At 42.7% G+C, this 23,951-nt stretch overlaps 1 protein-coding gene across 1 annotated transcript in view; it reads left to right on the top strand.

Moving 5' to 3' along the window:
• LOC132837028 (serine/threonine-protein phosphatase 2A 55 kDa regulatory subunit B alpha isoform) overlaps window positions 1-23,951 on the top strand; it is a 73,263-nt gene that overhangs the window by 9,927 nt on the left and 39,385 nt on the right. The window lies entirely within an intron of this gene.

Below are 23,951 nucleotides of genomic sequence, written 5' to 3' on the forward strand. Positions count from 1 at the left end.
GAGATGCGGTGGAGGGCATCGTCGATCACGTCTGGGGGGAATTTGCGGTCCTTGAAGAAGGAGGCCATCTGGGCTGTGTGGTGTTGGAACTGGTCCTCCTGGGAGCAGATGCGGCGGAGACGAAGGAATTGGGAATATGGGATGGCGTTTTTGCAGGGGGCAGGGTGGGAGGAGGTGTAGTCCAGGTAGCTGTGGGAGTCAGTCGGTTTATAATAGATGTCTGTGTTGAGTCGGTCGCCCGAGATAGAAATGGAAAGGTCTAGGAAGGGGAGGGAGGAGTCTGAGACAGTCCAGGTGAATTTCAGGTCGGGATGGAAGGTGTTAGTAAAGTTGATGAACTGTTCAACCTCCTCGTGGGAGCACGAGGCAGCGCCGAAACTCAACATTTCCATGACGACTTATCCAAAGCAAGAATGGAAACCATTTCTAGTGCTGTTAACGTCACTGATCAGAACACTCTAAAGGAAACACACACTTGCGAAGGTCGGTTGCTGCATTTCTTCGTACGGCATTAGAAATCATGAAGCATCAACAACTGAGTTGCAATACACTGAAGATGTTTGCCACCTTAACCCACGACAACCCAAAGACACCTGGCAACAGTGAGTAACGAATGGGAAAATCTGAACTCTGGCCTGTATGACTTCTATGTAAAGTGAAGCCATGTCATGAAACACAATAACTTGCCCCTTGGAGACAACTTCCAATACTGCAACAAAAAAGTACTTTCTCAAACTGAACCAACACATGTTTTTATTGGAAGTTGTCTCCAAGGGGCAAGTTATTGTGTTTCATGACATGGCTTCACTTTACATAGAAGTCATAGAGGCCAGAGTTCAGATTTTCCCATTCGTTACTCACTGTTGCCAGGTGTCTTTGGGTTGTCGTGGGTTAAGGTGGCAAACATCTTCAGTGTATTGCAACTCAGTTGTTGATGTTTCATGATTTCTAATGCCGTATGAAGAAATGCAGCAACCGACCTTCGCAAGTGTGTGTTTCCTTTAGAGTGTTCTGATCAGTGACGTTAACAGCACTAGAAATGGTTTCCATTCTTGCTTCGGATAAGTCGTCATGGAAATGTTGAGTTTTCTGAGTTTGACACTTGGAGGTTTTTTTTGGTGCAGACTGTTTATTTCTGAACTCCAGTTCCCAAGGTGGTAAACTGCTTTCAAAGGTATTGATAATGCAGAAGATCAAGATATGTGGAGTTACAGGTGAGGTATTTGCATGGATTGGTTGACTAACAGGAAGCCAAGTATGGGAATACATCAGTAACTTGTGGTGTGCCTCAGGGATCAGTATTGAGGCTGCAATTATTCACAATTTACATAGATTTGGAGTTGGGGACCACGGGTGGTGTGTCCAAGTTTGCAGATGACACTTGATGCATTGCAGAGCTAAGTGTGCAGAGGACCATGAAACTTCGCAGAGGAATATACCTGCTTTACGACTGTTGTCCTTCATTGCTAAAGGGATGAAGTAGAAAAGCAGGGAGATTATGTTGCAGCTGTACTGAGTGCTGGTGAGGCCACACCTGGAGTACTGCATGCAGTTTTGGTCTCCTTACTTGAGAAAGGATGTATTGGTATTGGAGGGGGTGCAGTTGAGGTTCACACAATTGATTCTGGAGTTAAGGGGATTGGCTTATGAGGAAAGACTGAGTAGACTGAGATTATATTCATTGGAATTCAGAAGAATGAGGGGGATATGAAAGAAATATAAAATTACGAAGAGAATAGATAAGATAGAAGTAGAGAGAATGTTTCCACTGGCAAGTAAAACAAGGGTAAGAGGATGTAGCCTTAAAAGTAGGGGGAGCATATTTCGGACTGAGTTGAAAAGGAGATTCTTCACCCTGATGGTTGTGAATCTGTGGAATTCCCTGCCCACTGAAGTAGTTGACACTACTTCAGTAAATGTTTTTAATGCTAAGACATTTGTTTTGAACCTTAAAGGGTTATGGTGAGGGGCATATTAGTGGAGCTGAGGCCACAGGAAGATCAGCCATGAACTTAGTGAATGGCAGAGCAGGCTTGAAGGCTCCTGGTTCTTATGCATCAACAATATTGGATCTTCATTTGGCAGTGATAGAGACAAATAACAGGAGATATTTCAGTAACAATGCTCGGAATCAGAAATCAAAGAATGATTGAAATATTTAAAAAGGCACATAGCAGATGTGTAGCAAAGCAGTTGACATTCCAGACCAATGGCATGACATGCTGCCTCTCGAGTATTTCCAGCAGGAGGTGCTGAGGTTCCCTTGATATCGTGTTCCTCTCTATCTTGGTGATAGAATTAAATGCGGTGGATAAATTGAGATGGGTGGTAACAGTGCGAGAGCATTGTTTGTTTAATCTACCAGCAGATATCCAGATCTAACCTGGGTGTTTGGTGTCGATGTTGATGGCAAAGAACTTTTAATTTGTTTGGTGCCTGGGAGAAGAAGGCTGCATTTTGATGTTTGGGTGGGTTGGCTCTTGTGATCTTTGGTCTTAGTTTTTTTTAATGGAGTTGGCAGCTTAGGAATTTGTGCTGTGGATGAGGTAATGGTCCAAGCTTGCCCAAAGCTTAGTTTGAATATTTACTTTGTTCATAAGTGTTGCTTTGAAACATGTTCTTGACAATTTTGCACATGGAATGCGTGTGCAATTATAAAATGATTTTAAAAGTGTTGGATATCCACTGGTGTGACCATGAGGTTTCCAAGATGCAAGAAGAAACTTCCAAGTCGAAGCACCAGAAAAAAAACACTTACTCAGTGCATGTCTGCTTGGATTGTTAGATAAATTTTTGATGTCACAAGGAATTAAGGGCTACGTGAAGAATGCTGGTAAGTGGAGTTGAAATGCCCATCAGCCATGATTGAGTCCACTCTGCCATTCAATGGGCCGAATGGCCTTACTTCCATTCCTATGTCTTATGGATAGCTACGGTTAGCAAGTATTTAGCGAAAATGGCATGATTAACGCCGTATTAAATTGAGCCTTTGCAATTTACATATCTGGATTGCAGTCATTTCTCCTAAAGCACAGTAGTTCTGTTCTTGTGCAATCCTGTGTTATAAGGAAATAGAGTAACAACAACACTATTTAAACTAATGGGGGCCAGAATTGCATTTTCACCAATACACGCTTTAAAAGTTTGGATTTTGAGAAAGTTTCCCTAATTTGTGTTGTAGTGAATTCATGTTAGTGAAGCGTGTTATAGCAGAACGACCGGTAGGTCAGCGCATGACTGCTACGAACAGTGACTTTGCGTTAATGACCTCAAATGGAGGGACTTGCGCCAGTACCTGAAAGGCCAAGATGTAGATTCATGCACAACTGAAAATGAAATTGCACAGCCAGTGTTGACCTTGAATTGTGCTTGAAAGTTCCATGTAAGTATAGTTCATTGAGACATTTGGGTACTGCTCAGCTTTACAGTGCAATGCAACAGTCTTGATGTGAAACGAACTGAGACACAAAGCTAACAACTGGAGTTGTGTATTTTTTTTTGTCCATCTTACTTAAAAGTTGCCAATCTTGTTCCTTAACTTCAAGAAATTTTCAGTTTGAAATCTTTTGCATAAGGAGTGCCTTGAGCCTTCTCCCAGTAAAAAGCATTCTCAGCAATCTGGTAGATTTTTTTTGAAGTCTGATCCTTAAGACAGGAAACAAAAGTTTGTCAGAAAAACATTCAACCTACATTGATAGCCATTGTGTCAAGTAGCCAATGAATGACCACTGTTCCAGAGGCTTTCTTTTTTTGAGCTGTGAGGCTGAATTTTTCAGAATACAGAAAACAAACAGCATTTTCCTGTTAGTTCGGGTTCCTGGATATTGTGTGTGTAGAGTTTTTTCTTGGTTGTGGTCTTGATGGGATGTGATGCCCTGGCATATTCCACTGCATTGGTGGTTGTTGCCAGTGGGGGTGACAGACAAACGCTGTATGGAGGCAAGTTTGAAATTTCTGGGCATGGAGTTGAGATCAACATTTCTTAACATTTTTTGAATATTCTTATCACTGGCTTGCAAAATAGATAAATTTGAGAGCATGACAGTATAGAAGCAGCGATGCACGAAGTTTTATTTTTGAGAAAGCCATGTTTAATGTACAATCTTGAATTGTGCCCTTCTTCAATTTTAGTTACTAAAGTGTCATTTTTGATTAGAATGTCTCCCATACCTTCCAGCTGAAGCATTGGAAAGCAAACTGTTGAAGATGGTTTGCAAGCTGCTTCAGGTCACTGTTTTCTTTCAAGCACATTGCCTGGATGTGCTGGTGGATCTGATCCTTTATTTTGCAAATCTGCATGTTTTCAAATTCCTCGTTGGCCTCATGCTGTCCCGGTCTCAATTAAATACTCCATCTTTTCACTGTTCCTGCAGTCCATTAACTCATGAACTTAGCGTTGTGTTTTCACTTGTCTATATCATCTATTCTAAGACATTACTTAAAATTCATCTCTTTGCTTTGGGCAGCTATCCAAGCATCACCCTGGATGATCAAGTCATCTTGGTCTATGTTCCAAAAACCTGATGGCACAAGACAAGCATGAAGCATGACTGCAGAAAAGGCTGTGTAGCTTTAAGATGGATTATGATGTTCACTGACACTGAATTGAAAGGAACTGACTTGTTAGGATAGAATGGGCTTTGTTAAACCTCAGGAGAAGGTTCAACAATTGGTTTGTTACCTAACTTATACTTGAGATATCATGCTTAGCTTTCCAAGCAGATAATTTGTACAATCACATAACTGAGCTGCTGAAGCAACAAGGTGCATGAAGAAGTCTAACATACTTAATTCAAGTCATGACTGGAAGCTGGTAAACATGCAAAGCAGTTCGTTTTGATTTTGGCTGATCTGTCTCTTCTGAGTGAGCTTGGCAAATGACAGGATTGTTTTGATAAATTTTATCTTTTGCCAGCAGCATGATAGGCAAATTTGTTATGCATTCCATATTTTTGAACTGCTTCATGAAAAGGGCGATACGTATGTGGAATGAGGAAGTGGTGGAGACTGGTATAATTACAACATTTAAAAGGCATTTGGATGTGTTCATGAATAGGATGGGTTTAGAGAGATTTAGGATATCTGGTTGGCATGGGCGAGTTGGACCAAAGGGCCTGTTTCTGTGCTGGGCATCTGTATATAATTAAGTAATTTTTGAACACCTCTGGAGATTTGAATTTAACCTCAGGAAATTTTTGGTTGAACATGAAACTTGATTATTTCAAAATTGTGGTGAATTAGATAAGGAAAACTGTTATGTAATTGGCTAATAAGTCAAAATAATTGAAGTTATCAGCATGTTAAGATAGTTTTACTGTGCCTTATCCATTCTTCTTTTTTCCCCCCTTGGTGTTCTGTGAGGTGATGTCATCTTGATATCTTATTACTCATCAGTCTAAGCTCCAATACATTAACTGCAGTATCAAATGAGTGAGCTAGGTCATTTGGCTGCCATGATGCTGCAGTTATGCATGCCCTTCAACTGGGTGAGCGAAGCAGGTTGTGTCTGTCTGTCTGTTTCAGCTCCCTTCCCCCAAAGCAATGCGCATCGACCAGGGCCTTCCTGGTATGCATGGCCTTGTGCCACACTCTGCAGTGTACTTAGGCATTAAGTCATCATGGCTATGTGTTGACAGCATTGGTGGGGTTGGAAGAGTCTCAAGAGTAAAAGGGAATGTGGCTGTGATTGAACCACTGTAAATGCCGCGAGGAGTAACAGTCAGGTAGTAGGATCTGAGATCGTCTTGCTGACTATCAGTGTAGGCTGATGGTAACACTTTGTTCACATGTGAGTCTGGCTAGTTTTGCCCAGAAAAGTGATGTCACCCATTTTCTAATTACACACTGGATGACAAGTGTCAGCTGATCATATATTAGGCCTACCATTCCAGGGATCGTCCATGTGAATCTCTGCTGGACATACTCCAGTATCATTGTGTCCTTCCTGAGGTGTGGGGCCCAAAATTGGATAGAATGTTCCAAATGGGGCCTAACTAGAGCTTTATCAAGTCTCCAGGAGCCCATTGCTGCATTTATATTCCAATCCTCTTGAGATAAATGACATTACATTTGCTTTCTTAATCACGGACTCAACCTGCAAGTCAACCGTGAGAGAATCCTGGACTCGCACTCCCAGATCCCTTTGTACTTCGGCTTCTTGAATTTTCTCACCGTTTAGAAAATAGTCATGCTGATAATATATTTTCCTGAGTTCAAAACCTCGCATTTGCTCCCATTGAATTTCATCAGCTATTTCTGAGACCACTCTCCTAAACAGTCTTAATTTTTCTACAGCCTCCCCACCTCCTCACTACTACCTGCCTGTCCTCCTGACTTAATCTCATAGGCAAAAGTAGCCAGGATGCCCCCAGTCCCTTCATCCAGATCACTAATATATAAAATGAACAGCTGCGGCCCCAACACTGAACCCTGTGGGACACCACTTGTCACCGGCTGCCATTCCGAAAAAGAACCTTTCATCCCAACTTGTCTGCCTTCTGTCAGACAGTCAATCTTCAATCCATGTCAGTACCTCACCTTGAACACCACAGGCCCCTCACCTTACTCAGCAACCTCCTATGAGGCACCTTTTGGAAGTCTAGATAAACAACAGAGCTGAAAATGTGTTGCTGGTTAAAGCGCAGCAGGTCAGGCAGCATCCAAGGAACAGGAAATTCGACGTTTCGGGCATAAGCCCTTCATCAGGAATGAGGAAAGTGTATCGAGCAGGCTAAGATGAAAGGTCTGTGCAGAGGAGATGACCTGGGGGGTGCAATGAGAGAGAGACTCACTGAAATCCTTGTAGAGGGAGGAAGAGAGCTTCTTCAAACGGGACAACAGTAGAAGTTTTGGTGAAGTACAGTGCATTCTTACTATAGTGTGGCTTGGTTTTGGAATGCATTAGCTACGTGGAGAGTGGCTATTGGTGTTGTTTTCACTTGATAAAAGAACAGCGCTTTGAAAGCTTGTGCTTTCAAATAAACTTGCCAACACTGGCACCTCCAGATCATGTTTGTACTTGAATGTTGAAGGCTGAGGGGCAACACGATCAAGTTTTACAAAGTTTTAAGAGGCCTGGATAGAAAGGGTAGGTCGATTCTTTATCCCAGGGTAGAAATGTCAATTGGTGACGTAGGTTTAGGGCAAAAGGGGGTAAAGTTTTTTTTAATGGCGATGTGAGAGACAAATTTTGTAGGTGGTGCTAGTGCCTGAAAGGGTTGACTGAGAAGTTGGTACAAGCAGACAGAATACTAATATGTATGAAGCATCTTAACAGATTAATAGACCTGGCATAGAGTATTATGGACTGTGTGGAGGCAAAAGGCTTTCAGTTTGGAAAGATATCATGTCTTGGCAGATTTGATGCGTCGAAGGACCTGTTCCTGTGTTGTGTTTTTTTTCTTGGCTGATCTTCACTGGGTATTTCCAAGTTGCTTCTCAAAATAGAAGCTGACTTCTAATTCAAGTGGCTGGTGAGTGTTAAAGAAATATGAAGAGAAAGAAGAAAGATATGAAACGAATATTGGTCTACACTACTGCATATTGATTCTCTAAAGACTTGATATATGCCCATGCTATCAGCTGATGAGCAAACAAGCAAGTGATTGTATCAATTGCAGATTCATGGGTGCTTTGATGGAATAGCTCAGTTAAGTGGATGGCTTGATTGCAGTACAGAGTAACACCAGTATCATGGGTCAACTGAAGTTACCATGCATGTCTTAACCTCGCCAGTCACTTGATAGGAACCTATAGCTTAATTTCACCATGAGTCATATCTTTGCTTTATGATGGAGTGGGATTGCAACAACTTGAAAGGGAAAACGAGAACCTCTTGGTGGCAGGGACAGCAAAAGGGTAGAAGACTGAAGCGCTAAAGGGGACTTGTATACAAAACATAAAGGCAGCGCACAGGAGCAGCAGGTAAACTGGAAGGCAGATGGAATGCTGATTGTTATTTCAAGAGGATCGGACTGTCAGCAGGGAAATCTGACTACAGTTATACAAGAGGTTGGTGAAACCACCTGGTGAGTCCTGTGGATAGTTTTGGTCCCCTCTGTTTAAAGAAAGATAGAGTTTTATGGAAGGCAGTTCAGCGAAGGTTCATGAGGTTGGTTGGAGTGTCTGAGGAACAAAGACAAAACAGGTTGGGATTGTACTCGCTGGATTTTCAAAGAATGAGAAGTGATCTCATGGAAAGACACAAATCTGAAGAGGCTTGACCGTCTTAGTGCTTTGAGGATACTTCTCGTGGGAGAGTCAAGGACAAGGGGGCTTAATCTCAGAATAAAAGGCTGCAAATTTAAAATTGAGGTGATGGATTTCTTGGGAGAAAGTTGTGAGACCTTGCTGATAGAAAGTTGTGGAGGTAATGTCCTTGTGTACATTTAAGGCTGAACTTGGTACATTTTTGACCAGGAGGGGAAAGGAAGGCTTTCGGGCAAAAGACAGGGAAATGGATATGAGCTATGTGTGCAGGCTCTTGGGGCTCAACAGCCACCCTGTGTTTGTATTGCTTATGGTTTTGTGGTCATTTAGAGGAATTGTTTTCAGTAGTTGGAAGAATGGCTAAATGAATGCCATCAATTGGTGGTAATTGTCAAAAAGTAGCAGAGGTGTTATGAAGGAACATTGCAAAAGGCAATCAGCAAGTGCTGCAATTGTGCATGTGATGAGAAGTTGCTGGTTTTACTGGTGTCATATGGTTTTGTCACATGATTTTAGCAGCTGCTTGAAGCACATATTGAATCAATGTTCCAATGCCATTTTTCCGAAGTTTGTCGTTCTTTGCAGAAAGGGATGTGGATGACCAGCTGTATTACTAGCTGACAAACAGAAGTAGGTAGAAGGCCAGCAAAACTGGGAAACACTAACGTCAACCAGCGTCTGTTGAAAGTAAGTTAGGCCCCAATCACTATTACAGCACCTCACTGAAACTTTACCTTGGCTGCCCATTTACAGTTAGTCTTTTGACATTGAAACAGGCCCTTGGGATTATCATGAGACAAAAAAACTGCAGATCTAGGAATCCAAGGAAGACGAGCAGAAGCCTGGAAGAACACAGGCTGGCAGCATCAGGAGGTGGAGATGTCAATGTTTTCAGTGTCACCCTTCAGGACTGGGGGTGAGTGTAAGGGAAGCTGCTGATGAACAGGTTGGGGGAGGCAGGGTGGTGAGGTGGGGTAAAGTGAACACGGGTAGAGGGTATGACCTGGTTGGTCAATAGGAAGAATGAATCCGGTTGGTGGCCGGAAGGTAGGGTCGAACAGAGGAATGGAATGGAATGAAGGGGAAGGGTGAGGAAGTGGGGGTTATTTGAAATTAGAGGTCTCAGTGTTGAGTCCTTTGGGCTGCAGGCTGCCCAGGCAGTAGGTGAGATGTTGTTTCTCCAATTTGTGGTCTGTTTCATTGTGGTAATGGAGGAGGCCAAGGATGGTTATGTCAGAAAGGGAGAGAGGAGAATTAAAATCAGTGGTGTTGGAGGTCAGGTTGGCCCCTATGGGCCTGGCTGACATGCTTGGCAAAACCTTTCCTTAGTTTACGTTTGGTCTCCTCAATGTAGAGAAGATGGTTGTTGGATGTTCCAGGGTTCAGATGCACCAAAAGGAATGGGGGGAGGTGAAAGAAGTGGAGGATGGCATTGATAATGAAGGATGGTATCACGGCTGCAGAAAGGGAGGTCGTTGAGGAGGTTTTGTTCGCAGAGCCAATATGGGAGGAAGATAGAAACAGCAAAGGAGTAGTCACTTGATTGGGAGTTTTCTCAAGAACCCCCGATAGCAACAGAAACACTGATGAGCAGATTGGGAGGCAGATTTTGGAAAGGTGTGGAAGTAGCAGGGTTGTTGTCATGCATGACTTGAACTTGCCTAATATTGATTGATTGATTTGAACTAATCTCCTTTAGTTCAAATAGTTTGGGTACAGTAGTTTTTGACAGGTGTGCCAAGGAAGGGTTCCTGGCTCAATAGGCCAACTAGAGGGGAGGGCATATTGGATTGTTGCTTGGAAATGAGCCATGCCAAGTGTCAGATCTCATGGTGGGAGAGCACTTTGGTCATAGTGATAACAATTCCCTGATCCTCACTTTTCTCGTGGAGAGGGATAGGAGCAGTTGGTATGGGTAAGTACTAAATTGAGGGAAGGAGAATTACAATGCTGTTCGGCAGGAAGTGGGTTGCACCAATTCAAACAAATGGTTTCAGGGCAATGCATGACAGAAATATGAAGGTTGTTCAGGACACATTTGCTGATAATGCTGGCCAGATTTGTTCCACTGAAACAAGAAAGGAATGACAGGTTGAAAGAACCTTGGATGACGACATGTGGAACATCGAGTCAAGAGGAAAAGAAAGTTTGCTTCAGGTTGTGGAGGCAAAGGTTAGACTGGCCAGACAGGATATTCCCTCAATTACTACAGGAAGTGAAGGAAGAGATTTCTGCACCTCTGGCCATGATCTTTGCATCCTCCCTGTCCACTGAAGTAGTGCCCGATGGTTGGAGGGTGGTAAATGTTATTCCCTTGGTTAAGAAAGGGAATTAGACGCGTCAGTGGTGGGCAAAGTAGTGGAGATGATACTGACATGCAGAATTTATGATTACTTGGAGCATCATGGTTTGATTAGAGATAGTCGGCATTTTTTGAGGACAAGCCGAAACACAGTGAACATAGAGCAATGGATGTGGTGTATATGGATTTTAGCAAGGCATTTGATAAGGTTCCTCATGGTAGGCTCATTCAGAAAGTAAGGAGGTATGAGATGCAGGGAAATCTGGCTGTCTGGATGCAGAATTGGCTGGCCCAAAACAGGATAGAAAGTGGCGGTAGATGGAAAGTATTTGATTTGGAGCCTGGTGACCACTGGTGTTCCACAGGAATTGGTTCTGGGACTTCTGCTCTTTGTGATTTTTATAAATAACTTGGATAAGGAAGGGGATGAGGTAGGTTTGCCGATGATATCAAAGTTGGTGGAGTTGAGGATAGTGTGGACGGCTGTTGCAGATTGCAACAGGGCTTTGACAGGATGCAGAACTGGGCTAATAAGTGGCAGATGGAGTTGAATTGAAGTAAATTTATTGTCACGTATACCAAGGCACAGTGAAATACATGCTGATCACCCAGTTAAGTATCATCGATAAGTAAATAATCAGTAAACAGTGGCAAAAACAAAAAACTCAGGTACAAACGAATGCTAAGAGTCCATTCAGTATTCTAATAACAGGAGAGAAGAAACTGTTATGAAACCAGCTGGTGCGTATGTTCAGGCTTCGGTACCTTCTCCCCAATGGGAGAGGTTGTAGAAAAGCATTGCCAGGGTGGAATGAATCTTTGAGAACGTTGGTTGAGAGAGTTAAGGCTTTTCTCATTTGAGCGAAGAAGGATGAGAGGTGACTTGATAGAGGTGTATGAGATGTTGAGAGGCATAGATAGAGTGGATAGGCAAAGCCTTTTTCCCATGATGAAAGTTTCTATCATGAGGGACTTAATTTTCAGGTACTTGAAGGAAGGTTTAGAGTGGTGGGTATGTGGAATGCTCTGCCAGCAATGTGAGTAGAGTCAAATACATTATGGATATTTAAGCTAGTCTTGGATAAGGCACTGGATACAATGAAGGGTATGTAGGTTCATCGGATCTGATATTAGAATAAAAGGTCGGTACAACTTCAAGGGCCGAAGTGCCTGTACTGTGCTGTACTGTTGTGTTCTATGAAGACCAGGTGGGGAATACTGGATACAGTAAACTACATTGGAGGAGAGGCAGGTGAATGTTTGCTGGTTGCAGGGGAAAGTACCTGGGGGTACAGGGTGGTTATTGGGGAGAGTAGCACGATCCACAATTTGGCAAAAAGAATGGTCCTTGCAGAAAGCTGAGATGGGTGGAGAGGGGTTGGTGGTCTTGATGGTGGGATCTTGTGATGTGGTAGAGACTGGTGGGGTGGTAGTTGAGACAAGGGACTCCAACCGGTCTCCACATCCAACACACCATCCTTAAACACTTGCACCAACTCAGGCAAGGTATCTTTCTCTACAACCAGCAAAGATGCAAAACCTGCCAGCACAATGCTCCTTTCACCACCTCCCAAGGCCCCAAACAGTCCTCTCTCTCCTCCAATGTAGTTTACGACATCAGGTGCTCCCAATGTGGTCACCTCCACATGGAGGAGACCAAACATAAACTAAGGGAACACTACACTGAGCATCTTAGGCGGGCCCACATGAACCAACCTGATCTGCTGGTCACTGCCTGTTTTAATTTCCCTTTCCACTCCCTTTCCGACATGACCATCCTTGGCCGCCTCCATTGCCACAATGGATCAGATGGCAAAATGGAGGAACAACACCACCTCCTCCACCTGGGCAGCCAGCAGCCCAGAAGACTGAATGTTGAGTTTTCCAATTGCAAATAACTTCCCTTCCCAACCCCTCCCTCTCCATTCTATTTCTGTTTGACCTTTCCTTCCAGCTACCAACTGGATTTATTCCTCCCATCGACCAATCAGATCGGATCCTCTACCATGTTCACCTATCCCACCTTACCGCCCTGCCTCCCATGCCCTTTAGCTGCAGCTCCCCTTGCACCCACCCCCCGTCCTGGGTTCCACTGAAACGTTGACTTCTCCACCTCTTGATGCTGCCTGGCTTGCTCTGTTCTTCCAGCCATGTGCTTGTCCACCTTGGGCTTATCATATCCATGCTGATGAACAAACATCAAGCTACATAAATCCAATTTTCCTGCACATGGTCTCTAGCTGATTATGCCCTTTTATCTTAACTGCTCTTGGAGGTGTTTCCGAAATGTTATGAGAGTATCTGCCTCCTCCACTTTCTCAGGCAGCATGTTCCATATTTCATGCACTTTCCAGGTGAAATAAAATTGTCTTGGATCTCCTTGAAATATCTTCATGTTCACCTTAAATGTATGACCTCTGTTTTGAGACATATCTGACATGGGACAAAGATGTTCATGATCAACTCTGTCTATGCCTCTCATAAATTTGAATTCTTCAGTCTGACACCCCTTTGGCTCCAGGGAAAACAAACCAGATTATCCAATCTCTCCTGAACTCTCGCTTTCTGTCCCAGGCAAAATTGTGGTAAATCTCTTCTGCACTCTCTTGAAGTAGTGTTGCAACAGAACTGCGCATAATATTGCATCTGTTGCATTAGCAAGTGGTAGCAAGACTTCAATGATATATTGTGTCCTGGGGTCTCTGAATTTGTACATCAAGGCCTCTTTGTTCCTCAGTACTGCCTTGGGACTTAACGTTCATTGTGTCTATGCTTCTCTTATCAGACCTCCCAAAAAGCATCACGTCCTACCTAGTGGATTGAATTGTATCTGCCATTGTTCTTCCCAGGTTGCCAGGTGATCAGTATCTATATCAAGTGCAGCTTATGCTCATCATCATCAAAAATACCACCAATTTTAACGTCATACGCAAAGTTATTAATTACGCTCAGTGCATTCACATCCATGTTGTTCATGTACATGACAAACAGCGAGTATCAGCATCAATCCTTGTCGCGTGCTGCTGGTCACAGGCTTCCAATCACAAAAGCATCACTCCACCATCCTGTTTGCCCTTCCACTTTGCATGCCAGCACTGTATCCAGTTTGCCAACTTGGCTTGGATCCCATGGGCTCTGATTTTTTGGAGCACTCATCCATGTGGGACCTCATAAGAGGCCTTGCTGAGGTTCATGGAAACCACTGAATACTGCACAACCCTCATCAATGCATTTAGTCACATTTTTAAAAAAAGTCCAGTACAATAGATTGGATCACCCTCTAACCAATCCTTGCTGACTATCCATGATTAATCCCCATTTTTCGAAGTGTTCTTCGTCCTGACCCTCATTTTTTTGCAATGATGTCCCAACCATGTCAGAGTAACAGTGTACGTATCTTGCTGTTTTTATTGAACAAAGGAACCTTGTTAGCTGTCCTCCAGTAATCTGGCACTTCACTTGTGGCCAATCAAGTTTGAAATACCTTCTCTCACACACACACACACACACACACACACACACACACACACACACACCCACCCCCCAATCCCAGCAATCTGATTCCCTCATCACCAATTGCATCCTGACAAACATGTTTCAACCAGAACTCAGAAGACAAGATGTGCCTGTTTGCATGTATGAATTGCTGTCTGGTAAGTGTACGCTTTCAGTATGAATGTCAGTGAATGTTCCAGAGAGTGGATCAGAGCGAACAGATTGGCTCGTTGGGAGTTTGAGGCGGGGCGGGTATGGTGGGGAGGCATACGCCATTGCACGGTCAGTTTTGTGGTGAGAGGGGATCAGTTTAAGTGATTGAGAGATCAGTTAGCCTGAAGTTTTTAACTTCTAAATGGCCTGCCTTACTGTTCAAGTTGATGGAGAAAAGTTGTCTACAAATTTTGGACTAGGACAGAGAGTTCGAAGATCAGGGGAATGCCCGTGGGAAGTTCAGAAGTACGTACAACAGGATTTCCATAAGAATCCCATGTGTATCACTGGCTGTATATGATTGATTGCAGGTGACCCACATGCACCCTCTCAATGACTTAGACCCCTTTAACACACATGTACATATACACTCTCCCAGACACACTCAACTGCGCACATGTACGCACGCACACGCTCTCACACACGTTTGTGGGGTGAATTTGTACTTGCTGAGTTACATTGTATTTTGCTCCAAAACTGCATGAATCCATGTAAGGTTCTGTCCATTCATTTTTTCAGATTACAGTCAGTCTAAACATTGTGGCACAGACAGCAGCACACAGGGGGCTAACACCTTCAACACATTAACAATGGATGTCAGCCCAGGTAAAGCTCACCTGAGAATGTAACTTTTTAAAAAAAGTTTTGCGATTTACATTTGAAAGAAGTGAAGCTAACATGGGCCATTCTAAAAGATGAGAGACTTAACAAACAATCCAGGTTTTTTTCAATATACGGTTTCATTTACATCACACTGTAAACTTTTACTGTAAATTCTGTGTCTTACAATTGTGTACTGCACAACCACCTGATGAAGGAGCAGCGCTCCGAAAGCTCGTGCTTCCAGTTAAACCTGTTGGACTATAACCTTGTGTCGTGTGATTTTTAATTGGCTGTATACTTGGTTTACTTGATCTGGACTCAAATTTTATCCATCTTTTGATATCTCTGATCTTGCTGCTTGACCCATTTGTTTATTGTTGGCATTTACTATTTTATTTGACTTTTTCAGCTTTTTGTTTCATTGTGGTTCGGGACTTAAAAACTTGACAGTACATTTGTGAGCCTCCTGCCCAAACGAAACACGAGTGAATCAGAGCATAATTTCCTTCTCTGAGCATGTCAGAGTAAACTGTCAATTTGTGGCCAATTGTTAACTTTCTGCATGGATCTGAATCATTACCTGTTGGGGAAACTGAAGATGCTGCAAATTTGAGAAAGAGAAATTTAGGACCGATTCAGCTGGTGAAAAACTTGGGCCTAGATTTGAATGACTGAAGTTGGTGGCTGAGGTAGATGATTAGCATTTTGGCCTTGTTTTTTCCTCAAAGTTTTGGAGAATTTTGTATGAAAGGTTAGGTTGTGCAAATTACAGGAAGGATTAGTTAATTAGTAGTTCAGTTTGATGCAATCTCTTTCTGAAATGTCTACTTAAGAGGACATTTTGATTCAAGTCGGACAACAGCAGTGAGACTTTTAATATGGTCTCTTTATGCTGTTCTGTTTATATGCAAGCTGGCTTGCCTTTGATATTTATTTCAGGCAGTTAAAGACCGAAGTCAAATAAATCCACTTGGCTGCAATTGTGATATCCAGGTCAATGTAGTTCTTGGTTAGAGGTGTAAGTTTAAATAAATGATATTCTTATACAAGTTTTCAGATCATTTGAATGAGGGTGGTTCATGGTCTAGGTTGTCTTATGGACTGATGTTTGTTTATGGAAATGAAATCTGTCAATGCGGCCTTGTTTTTGGATGACAATTTTAGAAAGGCAGATGGCATATACCACAATGATCACTGGACAAAACATAGGTCCACAATGGTCTGTCCGTGCCTTGACTCCACCTGACCAAACATATGGTGTGTCCTTCAATTTTGACTGAAGCCATTACTTTGCTCCATTATTTTGACAGCTTTGGTTCACCCACTGGTCCTCTGACACGCTTTGACCTGCCATCTTTCTTTACAACTAACCTGCGCACCAGCTGAGATGCTTGAACTTTGGTAGGGGGTTTGCACTGAGCACTGATCATGGAAAATAACTGAACTATCCATTGATTCATTCCTCATCTTGCAGAGTTAACCAGTTGATTGAGATACGATTGAGGCCTTGCAGATGGCTTCCATGCCCTTTGTTCCTTGGAAGGTGGTTAGACAGGTGAGATTGGTGCAGCAAAGGAAAAAAACAAGTTGTTAGGGTTTGGACTTGGTCTATTTCCCTGAACTGTTGAGACATAGCCGTTGCACACTTCGTAGAAGTCATTCACAATAGCCACAAAAAAAAAATCACTTCATCTATTGAATTCTGATCTCTCTACAGGAATTTCATGGAGGTGAAATTTTGCAAGTGTGGAATATGTGGCTTTTGGTTATAGCAGGGAAAAAAAAATTCAGTCTTTGCACTGAGCTGAATCAAGTCTCTAATTGTTGAAGTTAGGAGTTTGTGATTTCCTCAGTGGCCTTTTTGATCTGCATCTTTTGGAGATTTTGTCATCAATTAGTGACTTTCGAGCATGTATCCTTTTAACATGCTGTGGGGATGAGTGGCCATACAAGTGGCAGGCAAACTCAGTCCACTCAGAAACTGAGGGCATTCTGGCTAAGTTTGCAGATGATACAAAGATAAAGTTAAAAATCACACAACACCAAATTTTTTTGAAGCACTTTTGCAGTGCTGCTCCTGAAGCTGACGAAGGAGCTCTCTGAAAGCTAGTACTTCCAAATAAACCTGTTGGGTTATAATCTGGTATTGTGATTTTTTATTTTTAACTTTGTACACCCCAGTCCATCACGAACACTTTGGCATTGTGGACACAAAGATAGATAGAGGAACACGTAGCATTGAGGAGGCAGAGAGGTTGTAGAAAGCTTTGGACAGTTTAGGAGAGTGGGCAAAGAAGTGGGAGATGGAGCACAACATGGGAAAGTGAGAGATTATGCCACTCAGTAGGAAGAATAGAGGCATGGACTATTTTCGAAATGGGGAGAAAATTTAGAAGTCTGAAATGCAAAGAGACTTGGGAGTTCTAGTCCAGGATTTTCTCAAGTTGAGTCAGTGGTTGCGAAGGCAAACACAATGAAGACATTTATTTTGAAAGGTCTTCAAAATAAAAGCATGGATGTACTTCTGAGGGCGTTTTAGGCTCTGGTCAGGTCACGTTTGGAATATTCTGTGCAGTTTTGGGCTCCATATCTCAGAAAAGGTGTCCTGGCCCTGGAGCAGGCTCAAAGGAGGTTCACAAGAATGGTCCTAAGAATGAAAAGCTTAACATATGAGGAACATTTTAGGACTCTGGGTCGACACTTGATGGAGTTTAGGAGGATGAGGTGGGACCTAATTCAAACATACAGAATAATGAATGGCCTGGAGAAAGTGAATTTTGGGAAGAGACTCTAACCCGAGGGCATAGCCTGAGAGTAAAGGGAAAACCTTTTGTAATGGCGATAAGGAGAAACATCTTCAGCCAGAGTGGTGAAATTATGGAATTCACTGCCACAGAAGGCTGGAGGCCAGGTCATGGAGTATATTTAAGACTGTGATTGATAGGTTTTTGCGTATTAAGAGGATCAAGAATTATGGGGAGAAAGTGGGAGAATGGGGTTGAGAAACCTATCAGCCATAATTGAATGCTGGAGCTGACTCAATGGGCTGAATGGTCTAAGTTCTGTTCTGATGCCTTGTGGTCTAAAGGGCTAACCAACTTTGTTTGCTTCCATTATTGCCTGTCCAATGTAAGGTCAAGAATATGATAACAAATCACAAGTGAACATTGCTCAATCCCAGTTGTGACTGGTCAAATGCTGAAGCTGTCTCTGTCTTTGGACAGCAAGAGCTGGAAATGCTTCAGCTTTGGTTTGCTAAGTGACAAATGGAACACAGACCACACAGTACAAGGCAATGTCAATCTCCAACAAAGAAAATGTAACCATCCACCATCTTCATTTGCAGGATTATTATTGCTGCATCTTGAACCAGCAGCATGTGAGGAAGATTAGATTACTTACAGTGTGGAAACAGGCCCTTCGACCCAACAAGTCCACACCAACCCGCCGAAGCACAACCCAGCCATTCCCGTACATTTACCCCTTTACCTAACACTATGGGCAATTCAGCATGGCCAATTCACCTGACCTGCACCTCTTTGGACTGTGGGAGGAAACCGGAGCACCCGGAGGAAACCCACGCAGACACAGGGAGAATGTGCAAACTCCACACAGTCAGTCGCCTGAGTCGGGAATTGAACCCAGGTCTCTGGTGCTGTGAGGCAACAGTGCTAACACTGTGCCACCATGCTGCCCACTACTCTGCAGGAGCATGACTGCAAGCTGCACAGACAAACAAATGCATGATGATTGGAAGGATTCAATCAGAATTTGAGAAACTATGCAGAACGGCCAGTTAGCTGCCATCATGGACAGTCACGTGTTTTTCATAATATATTCTCTGCAGGGATGGTGGTCTTGCTTAGTTGGCATTCAAATGATGGGGCTGTTTTAGATAGTCAACCACATTGCTGTTGGTCTGGAATCATGTGGGCCAAACGAGGTGAGAATGGCAGATTTCCTTCCCAAAGGGATATTGGTGAACCATATGGCTTGTGGAAAAGTGATTCTACAAAAATGCGTATTGCAACTGTGACGAACTGTATATTTCTGATTTTATACATGGACTTAAATTCCAGTTGAAATTTGAACCCATGCTCTGTGTTTTCTTCGGGATCTCTGGAATACTCTGCCAGCGACATAATGATGAAGGGAACACATAAGATAGACATAGAGACTATGTTTCCACTGGCTTGTCAAACTAAGATAAGCGGGCATAACCTCAAAATTAGCGAGAATAAATTTAGGAATGAATTGGCATGGAACTTCTTCACCCAGAGAGTGGTGAATTTATGGAATTCCTGCCCAGTGAGGTAGTTGAGGCTTTCTCAGTAAATATTATTAAAACTAAGAATGTTTTGAACAGTGAAGGAGTTAAAGGTGGTGGTGAGTGCGGCTCAGTGGAGCTGAGGCCATGCAAAGTTAAGTTATGTTCTGAGTGAATGGCGCTGTAAGCTCGAAGGGCCGGATGGCCTACTCCTGCTCCTCGTTCCTATGATCTCTTTACTATGTCTGGACTTCAGCAGAAACAGAATTCAAAAAGCACATTCATCCAGGACAAACCACCCCACTTAACTTGCTAACCATCCACCACCTTAAATACTCACTGCATTCCATCACTGATACATAGTGCAAAATGAATGGCAGCAAGTCACTAACAATTGTTCAACAGCAACTTCAAACTGCCAACTTTGTGTCCAAAAGAACATGAGCAATCTGAAGCACCAGTATATTTCCTTCCAAGTTATCAAAACTTCTGACTTGGCAGAACATGGTTGCCTGTTCACTACTGCAGCAAAACTCTGGAGCACCGTTTGGAAAAGCACTTAGATAAGACCGCAAGTCTCAGTTGGAGTTTGAATCAGTTCTGTATACTGCCCTTTAAAACTGATGTAAAGGCGTTTGAGATTGCATTTTTTCTGGATTGTTTCATGGGATGAGGGTGTCACTGGCTAGGCCAGCAAGTCTTGTGTACCCTGAAGGTTCCAGAGGATAGTTCAGAGTCAACCACATTGCTGTGGGTCAGGCGTCAAATGTTCACCAAACCAGGTGAGGATGGCACATTCTTGAACTCAAGGGCATTCATATCCGTTTTTCTGACAATCTAATGGATTCACGGTCACCGTTAGACTTTTCGTTCCAGAGGTTTTTGTGACTGAATTAAAATTCCACCATCTGCTGTAGCAGGATTTGAACCTGGGTCACCAGGTTGCGGTCTGGCTCTCTGGATTCACGGTCTCGTGACAGTACCACGAGGCTCCCATCTCCCCTAGGTTTAAAAGAGTGCTTTAAAAGATGAGTTTTGCTCATGAAGAGAAATTCAACCCGTTGTAACTGCTTCTTTGGAGGTGAGAATGCTGAGTCAAAATTGGATCTTACCTTCATCATGAAGTTGAATACTATGGCTGGAGTAAGCAGGTTGAAACGCTTCTACTTGTTAAAGAATTGAGAATGAGAGGGCCCAGTTTGCAAGGAAGAACCTTTACATACAGGAATAGTTAGGATCTGGAGCAGACTGCCTGAGTGTGTGGTGGAGGCAGGGAATTAGTTTGTCCCTTTTTGAAGTAACAGCGTGAATGACTGGGGAGGAGGCAGGCAAATCTGGAGAGCTGTTGGTCTTCATTGGGAATGGTCCTCTGCGCCAGCAATTCTGTGTTTTTCAGAATGCTCAGCACATGAAAACAAATTTGTTCAGGAAGGCGGCTCCTTTTGCAGAGATTTGGGCCGGGCCCCACCAATGACATCCACGTTGTATGAATGAATTTTGAAAAAAACTTGAGTCTTCAGAAATGGGTCCATAACTTGGACAAACAATTCATCTATTTTAGCTGGTTACATAGTGACAAATGTTGTGGCAGGAGAAGCAGAACATTGCCAGATGAATAAAAATGCTGAAGCTGATTTGAATACAATCCCACTGCTTTCAGTGTGTGCTTCTGACGAAACTCTGTCTTGCTTTCAATTCTTCGTAGACTAAAAAGGGATTATGTTATGATTTTAGAACCCGAGATACAAGGCATGATTGAGAAAATTTAAGTCTTTGTATTTTTAAGTACCTTCATTTTAAACCACCTGCTGAAAAGTCAAAAATTGAAGAGCAGCAGCCTTACAAGCAATTTGCAATCTGTATCTGAACTAGTTCTTGTCATTGTGGAGAGTCGAGGTTTTATTTTAAAATTGGTATTCTGTAGCATCACTGAATTAGAGAGCCATATAGTGAACATGGTTCAGTCTCACCTCTTTCCCTTGTGAGCCATGTGTCTTAGTTTCAGTTGAGTGTCCTGACAAGAAGACAACTGAGCAAATTCTGACTGTGATGTATCACCCAATTTAACAACACTTGACATTTACGCCACATTTTTTCCGTCGGTGTGTCTTGTTACGACTTGAATTCAGTTGAATTTATTGTCGCGTGTACCGAGACACAGTGAAAAGCTTGCGAGCAATACAGGCAGATCACCTTGTTAAGTAGCATAGATAAATAAATTATATGTAAATAGCAGCAAAAACAAAAACCAAGGTACAGGCAAATGTTAAGAGTTTGAGAGTCTGTAAAAGGCACTTATAGGGCACTTCAACCTTAAAAGAGATGCAATTTACTTTGTGCACATCATTAATATTCCATTCATGCTGTGTGGTTTCTTGGGTGTTGTTGGAGCCTCTATTTGTCTGTCCTGTTTTTTTCTAATCACCCTATTTGCAGTCAACAGGACTCAAATCCTCAACTTGTTAACTCCTCTATTCAAAGTATCATAATAGCTTGCTTAACACTAAGAAACTTTGAATAAAACTGTTCTTATGTTTCTAGCTAGCTTTCCCAAGTACATTCTTTCCCTCCTTAAGGGAATTTGAAATGGAAGGTCTTTATTGTAAATGAACAACATTCTTGAGTTGCAAGGTTCAGAACTCAATACCTGTGAATTTAAATGTGCACCCACTGGAGTGAAGGATCATTGCTTTGTATCAAGAATGTTGGCTTGCATCTTGGATTTTATTTGATGTGGTGAACAGCATGTCCAGCCCACAACTACTTCAAGACAGATATGGCCTTGTATGTTTTTAAATGTTGAGAAAGCTAAAATTGGTATTTTAGCTCTGATCCCACTTGAAAATCAGATGGCAAGGTTGGTGACAAATTTATTTATCGAGTTCTTAATTCCTCAGCTGTCTGATGTTCATAGGTGCCTTGTGAGAGTTGTTCCCTGAAGGGATCTGCACCTCGTGATCATGTTAATGGTCAAGAGTACATTGCATGTGTTGGATTTGGAATTTGGCATCCTTACTTTGCGCACATGTTGCCACACTGTAAGAAAGTCAGTTCTTGATGTTTACATAAATGAGATTTGTATGTCTCCACTTAGTCTCAAGAGACTACTCCTGCATTCTTGCATGTGTAGTCTTTGTATCCTTAATAGCTATGTGGCCGTAAGAGGACTGCATTGTATTTTAAGCTTGTATATTAATGTGGCTATGAATGCAGTTCTGTAAAAGAAGGGCATTGAAACCTCAACTTCTTTGCGAATTCACGAGTTTTGAGAAGATTTGTAGCTCAGGTTGAGGTTCCGGATGTAGGTTTGCTCGCTGAGCTGGAAGTTTTGTTTTCAGACGTTTTGTCACTATGCTACGTAACGTCTTCAGTGAGCCTATGAATGAAGCACTGGTGGTGTCGCCCACTTTCTGTTTCTATGTTGGTGTTTCCTTGGGTTGGTGATGTCATTTCCTATCATTTTCTAAGTGGGTGGTAAATGGGATCCAAGTCAATGTGTTTGGTGACAGAATTCTGGTTGGAATGCCATGCTTCTCGGAGTTCTTGTGCATGTTTCTGTTTGGCTTGTCCTAGGGTGGATGTGATGTCCTCCCTCATTCGTATGTAAGGATACGAGTGAGAGTGGGTCATGTCGTTCTGTGGCTAGTTGATCTTCATGTATCCTGGTGGCTAGTTTTCCAATGTTTGTCCAATGTAGTGTCAGTTGCATTTCTTGCAAAGTATGTTGTAGATGACATTAGTTTTGCATGTTGCCTGTATAGGGTCTTTCAAGTTCATTTGCTGCTCTTTTAGTGTGTTGGTGGGTTAGTGGGCTACCATTATGCCAAGGGGTTTGAGTAGTCTGGCATGCCATGAACATATGAGTTCCAACCAGAACACATTGACTTGGACCCAATTTGCCATGCCCTGAGAAAAAGAATAGGAAATGGTATCACCATAAGAAATAACAATACCACAGGCAATGACATTACCGACCCAAAGAAACCCAAACATGTAAACAGAAAGCAGGAATCATCAGCAGTGCTTCGTCTGGAGGCTCCCTACTAGTAGGGTGTGAAACGTCTGAAAAGGAACCTTTCAGCTCAGTGAACAAACCTACATCCAGACCTCAACCTAAGCTACAAATCTTCTCAAAACTTGCTTACAATACATCATCCTAGGACAAGCCAAACAGAGACTCGCATAAGAATTCCTAGAAGCAATGGCGTTCCAACCAGAATGCTATCAACGAACACGTTGACTTGGATCCCATTTTCCACATTCCTGAAGAAGGGCTTATGCCCGAAACGTCGAATCTCCTGTTCCTTGGATGCTGCCTGATCTGCTGCGCTTTTCCAGCAACACATTTTCAGCCCATTTTCCACACCCTGAGAAAAAGAACTGGAAATGACATCACCATAGGAAATGATGTTACCATAGGGAATAACCTCACCAACCCAAGGAAACTCAAACATATAAATAGAAAGCGGGTTTCACCACTGGTGCTTCATTTGGAGGCTCACTAAAGATGTTACCTAGTATGGTGACGAAACATTTGAAAACGAACCTTCCAGCTCAGCGAGCAAACCTACATCCAGCACCTTTTGGAATTAAATTGGAGCTGTTGTTTTCATATTATGTTTGAATTGGTGCTGCTCTCAAGTCAAGTTTTGACTTTAAGTCACTGGACTCAAACTGAGGTTTGAGGGGTTTGCAACCTCAACTTGTCATCATCAGAATGATGAAGTTTTCTGTAGGAAATTATAGTGTTTAGATTTTGTGCGTGAGTCATGATGCCAACTCTGTGCTGTGAGTCATGAAATTGTTATGAAATTTCAAGTGGCCAATGTTGCCCTTCAGTTTGGAATGCTTGGTCATACTGGC

The sequence above is a fragment of the Hemiscyllium ocellatum genome, chromosome 48, assembly GCF_020745735.1.
Source record: "Hemiscyllium ocellatum isolate sHemOce1 chromosome 48, sHemOce1.pat.X.cur, whole genome shotgun sequence".
In the NCBI taxonomy this organism is placed as follows: domain Eukaryota; kingdom Metazoa; phylum Chordata; class Chondrichthyes; order Orectolobiformes; family Hemiscylliidae; genus Hemiscyllium; species Hemiscyllium ocellatum.